At 44.0% G+C, this 9,592-nt stretch overlaps 1 long non-coding RNA gene across 1 annotated transcript; it reads left to right on the forward strand.

Moving 5' to 3' along the window:
* Positions 1-223: 223 nt before the first annotated feature.
* Positions 224-5,025, forward strand: LOC121695914. Its single transcript, XR_006026202.1, has 2 exons — positions 224-892; positions 3,986-5,025. It is a non-coding gene; the product is annotated as an uncharacterized LOC121695914 (long non-coding RNA).
* The last annotated feature ends 4,567 nt before the right edge of the window (positions 5,026-9,592 follow it).

Consider the following 9,592-nt stretch of genomic DNA (forward strand, 5'->3'; position numbering starts at 1 on the left):
AATGCTTCTCAATGTTTGAAATATAGGGAGTGTTTTCTCTGATGGTTTGCCTGACTAGTTTGACATCTTCACACTTCACACGTGAATGTCATTGCATCTTACGTAAACTGCTTCAGCTACATCTTCCTCACCACAGGATGCGCAGGTACACCACAGTTCTCAGTGTTCACTCAGTTTTGATGGCTTATGGTGTGAGAAGCTTGTCCACAAGACCTGCTTTTTTAAAAAGTATATTGCATCCACCCAAGGAGCTATGCTTGCAGAATCGGAAAAAACGGAAAGAGCACAACTGAAATCACAAATAAAAAAAGGGTAGTATACTGTCCCTCAAATACTTGCAACCTGCATCCCCACCCAAGGAACCATCACACTTAATGAATTGGAGATTTCTCTGTATGCACATATCAGTGTGTATTATGATCGTGCAAAAAGTCGCAGAGTGCCTTATACCTCACACTCTCTATAGTAGACAAAACTCTTGGTGTCAAACAGAAATTAACTCAGTTGTACACCACACACTGTTGAATGTATCTTACTGTAATGTTTCACATAAGCAATGACTACATTAAACCTGTTCCACATTAAACATTATGTAGTCTGCATACTAGTGTTTATCTGAATACGAGAAGCTAGTGACATAAAGTGGAAAAAAACTGTGACTAAGGACACTTAGATGATGAATGGAATTGTAACTCTGTACTGTTTGTGCCATAACATATTTGTGTGTGTGTGTGTGCGTGCGTGCGTGTGTGTATGTGTGTGTGCTGCAGCAGGCGGAATGCAGGCAGCATGCATACAGCACGGTACATTTCTGTCTCTAGTGAGAAAACAAGTTACACAACAGCCATGTGCCACTAAGGAAAAGTTGTATGAAGGTGACTAAACAAACAAGGTGAACGCATGCGGAGGAACACGTAGGCTATGGTACAGGGTTGTATGTGTGTGTTATTGTGAATTGGAAAGTGCACCTATGGCTATTATTGTTCACTCGCAATAAAACCATAGTCATGTTGTGAAAGTTCCTGCAATGGATGCCAGATAGTCAACAGAAAACAAAATAAATTTTGAGTCAGTGAATTTATGGATCTCGACAACCAACACATTAAAAGGATGTTAGTAATGTGTGCAAGCCTTTTCTGGTGTAGATGCCGTACATTTCTAACATGTTCTCAAACAACATGAGAGGTTTTTAATAAATCACAGTACATTCTTCAGTGAGACAATATTTACAAAAGCCTGTGTAAAGGTATGATGAATCCTCTGATTTGTGCTGTTATTCAGTGATTTACCACAAGGTGGCAGTGTGCATCGCAAAAGACCAGTTACGGCTCTGCAAAAGACCAGTGACATACTGTAAAAGGAGATAAGAAATCGGGTAAACGTCCCGTCCGCTTGTTTACCTCTTTCCCGCCCCAAAGAGGAACAACAACATTACGTAATCATCTTGGTGCCTCTGCTTTTTTAAACTTTGTGTTATGGCTGCGTGTATAGCCTATGTACTGCAGTTTCTCTTATAGCATACACTAACAGAGATCTAAAGGAAGCAACAGAATATTATAAATGCTTTTATTCAAGAACGATTAGGTCTAACTAGCCTTTCTTTATCATATTGCATCAACTCCACAGCTGTCTCTATTGCAAAAACTAGGCTACAGACTCAAAAATGTGGAGTGGCCTTCACACAGATAATAATAACTATAGGATTATAGTTGTTTTCTTTTAACTATGATCCAGGTAATTTAAGGAAATGTTAACATCCAAATCTTTTGACAAATACTGCTGTGCATGCCAAACATGATAGCTTTTCCTAAGTTTACGGAACACCGCTGTATATTATGCATATTGGCTCAGCACGTCTTACAAACATTTACATGTTTGCCAACAATGTAACTTGAGTGTAAATTGTATAGGCCGACAACAGGAAAGGTTATGCTTGGTATTTGTAGGTGACTTCTATGGTTTTCTGGATAGTAGCCTACACCAGGTGCACAACTGAAGCGTTCCATTAGCTGAGTGTAAAAATAGTTTTAGAAGACTAGTCTATTTATTTTTTCAAAAAGCCTCTTTCACATCTGGTGAAGCCACATCCATTGATGATAGTGGAAGCTAATTGTTGCAGCACACGCTGTCTGTGCATGCACAGAGCGCATCAGTTTACTGTCTGGTGTGGCCTGCCTGTCGGCCTCTTCTTTCAAAGCTGCCTCTTTCATGTCAAATGCATGTTACAGTCACTACAGTGGAATGAAAGGGTGAAGTGATGACTATGCATCCCATAATAGTAGAAAAAGTAGTGCTATGGTGGTTGCTAGGTTGACATAGTGGTGGTTGCTAGGTTGTTGCTAGGGTAATTAAGATGGCTGCTAGGGTGTTGCTAATAGTAGAGAAAGTAGAGAGGATAGAGTAAGAGTAGAGAGAGAAGAGTAAGAGTGAATACACCAAGGTTAAAGGTCAGATTAAAAGCAAGGTCAAAGGTCACACATCATTTCCACCATGTCAGAGTTGTGATGGGATTGCTATGACGACTTGGTCCACACAGCGTTGGTGTGTGCCTGGGCGCCCTGTGTGCTGACGTCATCACCTGCACTCAGCCAATCATGTCTCTCCTATCAGTGGCAGGGCACCCAATCCCTTGAGGCGGCCATTGGAGGTTAATCACTAGCCTGGAAAGGGTGTGTGTGTGTGTGTGTGGGTGGAGGGAGGGATAAGCGTGATGGAAATGTGTTGTGTCATGTCGCTCCAGCCCACCTGAAGTCAGCACATTCTAAGCAGCCGGCACCCCGAGCTCACACCCACCGTGCCACACAGAGTTCCGGCTCCACGCCAGAACGAGCACACGAGCGCTTAATGAGCCAGGGAAGAGGATGAGAGAGGGATAGCTCTTTCTTGTGCTTGTGTGTGTGTGTGTGTGTGTGCTTGTGTGTGTGTGTGTGTGCGTGTGTGTGTGTGTGTGTGTGTGTGTGTGTGAGTAATCCAGACAGAGGATTTCAGCCCAAATGGAATAAAGGAAAGTATTGAGGTGAGACCAGAGTGCCACGTGCAGTACGGAGCGCCAGCCAGGTTAAAGATCAGAGAGAGGGTGAGAGAGGGGAGAAGAGAGGGATAGAGAGTCAATCATCGGAGGATAAAGAGAGTAAGAGCCTAATCCCCAGGAGAGCAACTGACAGCTTTGAGACACTACAGGTGGCGATGGACAGAGAAAGAGAGAGAGAAAGAGAGTGGAGGAGAGAGAAACTTGAGAGAGAGAAAGAGAGTGGAGGAGAGAGAAACTTGAGAGAGAGAAAGAGAGTGGAGGAGAGAGAAACTTGTTGGTTCATAATCCGAGGGGGGCTAATGCAGCTCTCTGACGCCACTGTAGGGTCTGTTGATAACAGATCTAAGTCAGTGCATCTGTCAGATGTATGGTCCCATGCTGATCTTCTGGTTATCCAGCTGTAACCTGGCGTCACAACGCTAATCACCAATTAGTCGTGATTCGTCATGCGCATTAAAGATCCACATTCGATCAGAAAAATATGATTTGCAGAAAAATTTCGATCAGAAAAATATGATTTGCCACTATATGTAAATATTTCATATTTGATCATAAGTGCTTCATTTCTCAGGAGATGGTGGCTGAAGGCTGGAAGAGTGACAGTGCAAACTCTATGTATAATCCCCTTAACACCTTTAGGCTGTGACTCCCATGTGCTTTTCACAGCACTGACTGCATGTGGGGACTATTCCTTTAGTCAGCATTCTCAGTAGCCTGACCTCTGGGAGGAACGCCGGAGGCAGCACACCCCACACAGTTATGGGCCGACACCCTAATGCTCAGAGTCAGAGTCCATCGCGGGAAAAGGCCAGGTCAGCCATTTTGAGCACACCAGCCTTGAGCAGAAGTGACCTGAAAGGTTTAAGGGTTTGACTTCTGGGAACCCAGGGAAATAAAATCTCAGGAATGTTTTTTGGGAATGAGTAGGTGTCACATTGTTTGTTGATCTGGCAGGAGTTGAGATGTGGACCCAGCCAGTGGTGAGTGATTCAGAGCCTCAGAACTCCATAAGTGGTTAGATTTGGTAGCACGAGGAGGAGGATGCTGAAATCCTGTTGAAAACACTGCTGCTCTTGCAAAACTACTGTCTCTTTCCCTGAGCTCAACATGCCACTGATGCGTGTCATGTGATGACTTCTAAGTTGAAGATGTATGAAATTTAATTTTTGCTGAGCCTTATTGCTGTAATTACTGTACTCTACCGTTTTTAAATTGTTCTACAACAAGTAGAACTTTAAAACTTAAACTTGTACCATGTTGTTAGTCGCTTTGGTTAAAAATACGTCAGCCAAATGTAATGTAATGTAATTAGCTCCATGCTACTGGCAGTGTAATCTCTGTTGTCTCTGCTGTCTTAGACATTGGTTGGATGTGACCTTGTTGACTAGAGACAAGGCCTTTGGCACAGTGAAATCTGATTATCTCCCAGTATGCTTCATGCTTCACAACATTACAACCACAAAACATCACTGGTTATTAGTGGTGTGAAGAAAATCCAAAAGAGAACCAAACAAAACAACATTGGGCACAATTTATCTTATTTTATCAGTTTATCTTATTTTATTTTATTGTTATCCTCTGCTGACTTTATAATTCTCAGACCCCTCCATGCTAATTCGCCGCCAACAACTTTCCAGCGTGACACCCACAAGACACACCACTTCCTCCCAGCCAGCTAAGAAGAGAGCTCTGTATTCAGAGTTTCCTCTGCAAAGAGGCTCTCGGCCGTGGGAGGAGTTCACTCTGCACATCCTCTGTTTGTTCCATTTTACAGCTTTCACTTCCTGTCCACTCCCAGTCTCAAGCCGAGGGCCTGCGTAGTTGTATTATCTCAGTAAACACCTAGGGGGTCTCTATAACACCAATACAAAATTCAGTTTCCCTCCATCAACAAACAGTGATGTGATATCCAGTGTGCTTTTGTCAAAGCCATTGTGCCTTTGAGAGGCTTACTCTAGATGGTATCAGTTCATTATAAAGACTTTATTTGATTATACCATTGTCTGCTTTTTATTAGAAATGGTGTTTGTTCCTGTTTGTTTTCTATAAGCGGTTTTGTTTTCTGTATTCTTAGACAAACCAGACCAGAATTGAGAATGGGTTTGTTTTCCTTGCAGTTTGTTTGAGATCCTTTGTGTCTGTGTCACAACTTACAACATTCAGATGTTTATGGCCCTTCAGAGATTTTTGTCTGTAAACTCACCTATGGATACAAAGGGCTCTTGAGTCAAACGCCGCATTTATGTTCCCATAACTGGGGTAGTTTTATTACTGTATTGTGTTATCCATGGGGTGGTGTTGTGTGCTTTAGACCGTGTGTGTGTGTATGTGTATGTGTGTGTGTGCATGTTTGTGTGTGTGTGTGTGTGTGTGTGTGTGTGTGTGTGCGTGTGTGCATGTGTGTATTTCTGTGTGTGTGTGTGCATGTTTGTGTTTGTGTGTGTGTGTGTGTGTATTTCTGTGTGTGTGTGCATGTTTGTGTGTGTTTGTGTATGTGTGTATGTGTGTGCATGTTTGTGTGTGTGTGTGTGTATGTGTGTGCATGTTTGTGCATGTTTGTGTGTGTGTGTGTGTGTGTATGTTTGTGTGTGTGTGTATGTTTGTGTGTGTGTGTATTTGTGTGTGTGTGTGTATTTGTGAGTGTGTATGTTTGTGAGTGTGTGTATTTGTTTGTGTGTGAGTGTGTGTGTCTGTGTGTATTTGTGTGAGTGTGTGTGTGTAGGTGTTTGCTCCCTCTCATGTCCTCTCTTTTTCGCAACGTTTCGGTATTGTTCCTCGTAGACTTAGTCATATGATAGGAGTCAAAGGAGTGGTCTGTTTTTGAGACAGTGCAAACATGCAGCTGCTATGATTGAGGCCCTAAAAAAGGAAAGGTCCTGCAGGCTGTAAACAAGGTACTGAAGCTTCAGCACGTAGCCAAGATCAAGTAAATCCCATTCATATACATTGTATTCATATACATTGTATTCATATACATTGTATTTGTTGTATTCATACATTGTATTCATATACTGCAACACTGTTTTAATTCCTGTCCACCCCGAGATCCTTGACTCTTGTCCCTTATCCACCGTGTCACCCTCAGCACTGTGAGAGCCAGTCTTGGGAACGTCTGAGACGTACATGTAGGCGCCTCACTGCAGCAGGCAGCTGGGCTCTGCATGCTACCTGAGAGTGTAGAGAGAGAGGACACCCCAAGGCCAGTGTTTGTGTTGACGACCTTGGTGACGTATTGGTCTTCATTATGAGGTGCCTAAAATACTCCTGCAGTCCCCAGAGACTGTTGGTCCTGGTTTGTTATATATATATATATGGTTATATATATTGCTTCCCACCCTCTGCAACCTCCGACACCGTTTCCCATGGGGTTCCTCGAGTATGGAGAGGTGCCATGTCTCCATACCGCACAACAGCCAGCGTGCTGTCAGTACATAATCAGGGGCCCGTCCTGTCAGTGCCCGGAATGTGAAGGAGAGGAAGAGGGCGAGAGACGGGGCCAGAGGACCGCCGGGGGCAGTGCCAGCTCACCTCAGCAGGTCATAACTTATAGACGCTACGCTACCAGTATACCCGTTACTCAGTATAGCACATTGTGAATGAAGAGAACGTACTGTGTCAGCTGTCTGCCGCCAACACAGCACTTGCAGGCCGGGCAATAGGTTTGAACCCACCACAGTTCACTTCAAAGCGCACTCGCAACATGACAAATTGCAGGTTTGTTTTGTTTACTTGCTGTGTGACAGTGAGTCAAATGAAGGTTGATTCCTATAGCATATCAGTTGCCTCATCATACTTCTGTGGTAAAAATAAATCTGGATCATGACTAAGACTTAATGTTTGTGCCAGGTAGCTCAGGGTGTTTGCGACATTCATAGAGACATGTGCGTGTTTATCAATAAAAAATGACATATAGCCACAATTTGCACCACTGATATAATCTATCATTTGTTACAAAATTGGTAGCTTCACAAAGCTCCGAGATCCAAAATAAAGTATTCTGCTGTGGTCTGACAAGGTTGTAAACACAGACCTGTCCTTGCCAATTGTTTTTGTACAGGCCAGCAGTTGGTTACAGTGTAAGCAGGTCAGAGGCAGGAGGTAGTCAAAGGCGTGTTTACTTCCTCTGTTTTTGGAGAAGTGGCGAGAGGCACATTCTGATCTCGAGCGGCAGTGAGGAGGCGGAGTAGGGCCCTGTTGTTTACCCAGCAGCCTGTGCAAGACTCCACTCGCGCTCTAGAGGAGAAGGCGGGTGGAGACACAAAAAAGCTCCCACTCTACACCCAACCCACTGGCTCGCTTGCGCTGTGCATTCCTGCACGTTGCGCACCGCTTCAGGTTGTTTTGGTTTTCTCTCACACTGCGGGAGAGTAAGGTGAACTGAATGGGGTGACCTTCTACAGTAGGTGAACAACAAGACATGAGGCAATCGGAAGCAATACACACATGATAAGGGCTTCCAATAGAAAACAGATCATTTTCATTTTGATAAGAGGGGCATGTCATTAAAAAAAATGTTTATTGGCTCCAGAGTGAAGTAGTAGTATGTGGTTGGACGTTGTGCATGTGACTTCAGACAGGATTATATGAGAGTAAACATGTTATGCTCAACTCACACAGCAGGAAATTTCCATGCATGGTTATGTAGATTTCCAGTGTGCTGCATCAAAAGACCATAACCATCTTTTGCTTTATTCACATTGTACATAGTTTATGCGTTTGTTATTATTTATCTATTTATTTATTTGTCACAAAATATCTGGTCTGAATATTAGTAACACTTTATTTAGATGACATTAGATGACATACCTGTACAGTGTGCTTTCTTTCCAGGCTAGGTACTTTGACATCATAGATTCAGTAGCTATTGCAAAGAGAAATGTGAGGCAATGCGTGAGAAGATTCAATACATTTTACTCGTGCTCTTACAAAACCTGAGACATTTATGCAACGTTCTCTCACACATGGTCTGTCTCATGTAAATGTCCAAACTGTCCTGAGTGTCATGTTGAGGCTTATGACACGCTTGCATGACAGGGTTACTTACGGCCTGAGACGTGATCTGTCAGGTGCGTAAGTTTCATGTCAGATGTGGGTCAGAGACACATTCCTATAGACCGAGGGGGGGGGTGTAATGACCTACAAAGATTCAGACAGACCTCCGTTTCATAAGGAGTATGTTTTGGGGTGTGAGGGCAAATTGAGGGGAAGTGGGGTCTAGACGCTAAAATCATTATATCCTAGCACTACACAGGGACACTGGAATATCCCTGACTTTAGACATTTTTGACATTTACACTTCTCGACATTAAAAGCCAGTTTGCTGTGCATGGATTAAATCTAGTCCTGCACTAAAAGAGAACTTCAATGGACATTCAATGGACATAAAAAAGCTTTTAAACCTAGTCTAGTATTAGTTTTAATCCACGTAAGGGAAACTGGCCCTTAGAGTTTTCAGGATTAAAGTAACAGTTAGAGCTAGGCTAACCATTTCTACAGACTCTTCTGAAAGTGCTAATAGGCTACATATAAAGTATGTGTCATCAATGAACTCTCCAGGACAATGTGTGCCCTCTAAAGGCTGTCCAGCTTAATGTTAGCATCTATTGAGGGCTACACATGGCGAGGGAGGAAAAGCAGCCGTGAGCATTTGTCCTCAGAAACTCCCTGAAACACTCCTCTCAAGTAAGTCACATCAAGTCCCAGACCAGCCCACGGAGTGTGTGTGTGTGTGTGTGTGTGTGTGTGAGCCAGACTTGTTCATGCATCCAGTGAGTGCTCACCTCATGCACAGGCCCAGCTAGCCAATCAGGCGCCAAGCTGCCTCTCTTACAGCCAATCGCATCGCGGTGCTGTTGTGGAGACAGGATGTTCAGATATGAGAGGGAAAAGAAGTGGAGACTGGCGCTGCTCTTATGTGGGATGGATGGGGAGGAATGTTCCGGCGTTCTCAGAAAACGTATGAAAGGAAAACGGCAGGATGAGTCACCCAGGACGAGACTGGACCTCCGGGGCCCATTGGAAACGTGAAGAGCTCCCGAGGAGCAAGTATAAGTATATATACTCTTTTGATCCCGTGAGGGAAATTTGGTCTCTGCATTTATCCCAGTCCATGAATTAGTGAAACACACTCAGCACTCAGTGAACACACAGTGAGGTGAAGTACACACTAATCCCGGCGCAGTGAGCTGTCTGCAACAACAGCGGCGCTCGGGGAGCAGTGAGGGGTTAGGTGCCTTGCTCAAGGGCACTTCAGCCGTGCCTACTGATCGGGGTTTGAACCGGCAACCCTCCGGTTACAAGTCCGAAGCGCTAACCAGTAGGCCACGGCAACCCTCCGGTCACAAGTCCGAAGCGCTAACCAGTAGGCCACGGCTGCCCCAAGCAGGGGACCTTTCCTGAGTCGACGTATATAAGAAATTGTTTATTCATGAAAGGTCTCCCTTGAGGTTGTCTATAAATAGGCTCAATTAAATAGGCTCTATATACGGCTGTGTTCTTTTTTTTTTTAATTTGCCGATGCCCTTGACATAATTTAGCCTCTGGAATTAAAGCGGACAGCCC

Source organism: Alosa sapidissima, chromosome 21, assembly GCF_018492685.1.
Source record: "Alosa sapidissima isolate fAloSap1 chromosome 21, fAloSap1.pri, whole genome shotgun sequence".
In the NCBI taxonomy this organism is placed as follows: domain Eukaryota; kingdom Metazoa; phylum Chordata; class Actinopteri; order Clupeiformes; family Clupeidae; genus Alosa; species Alosa sapidissima.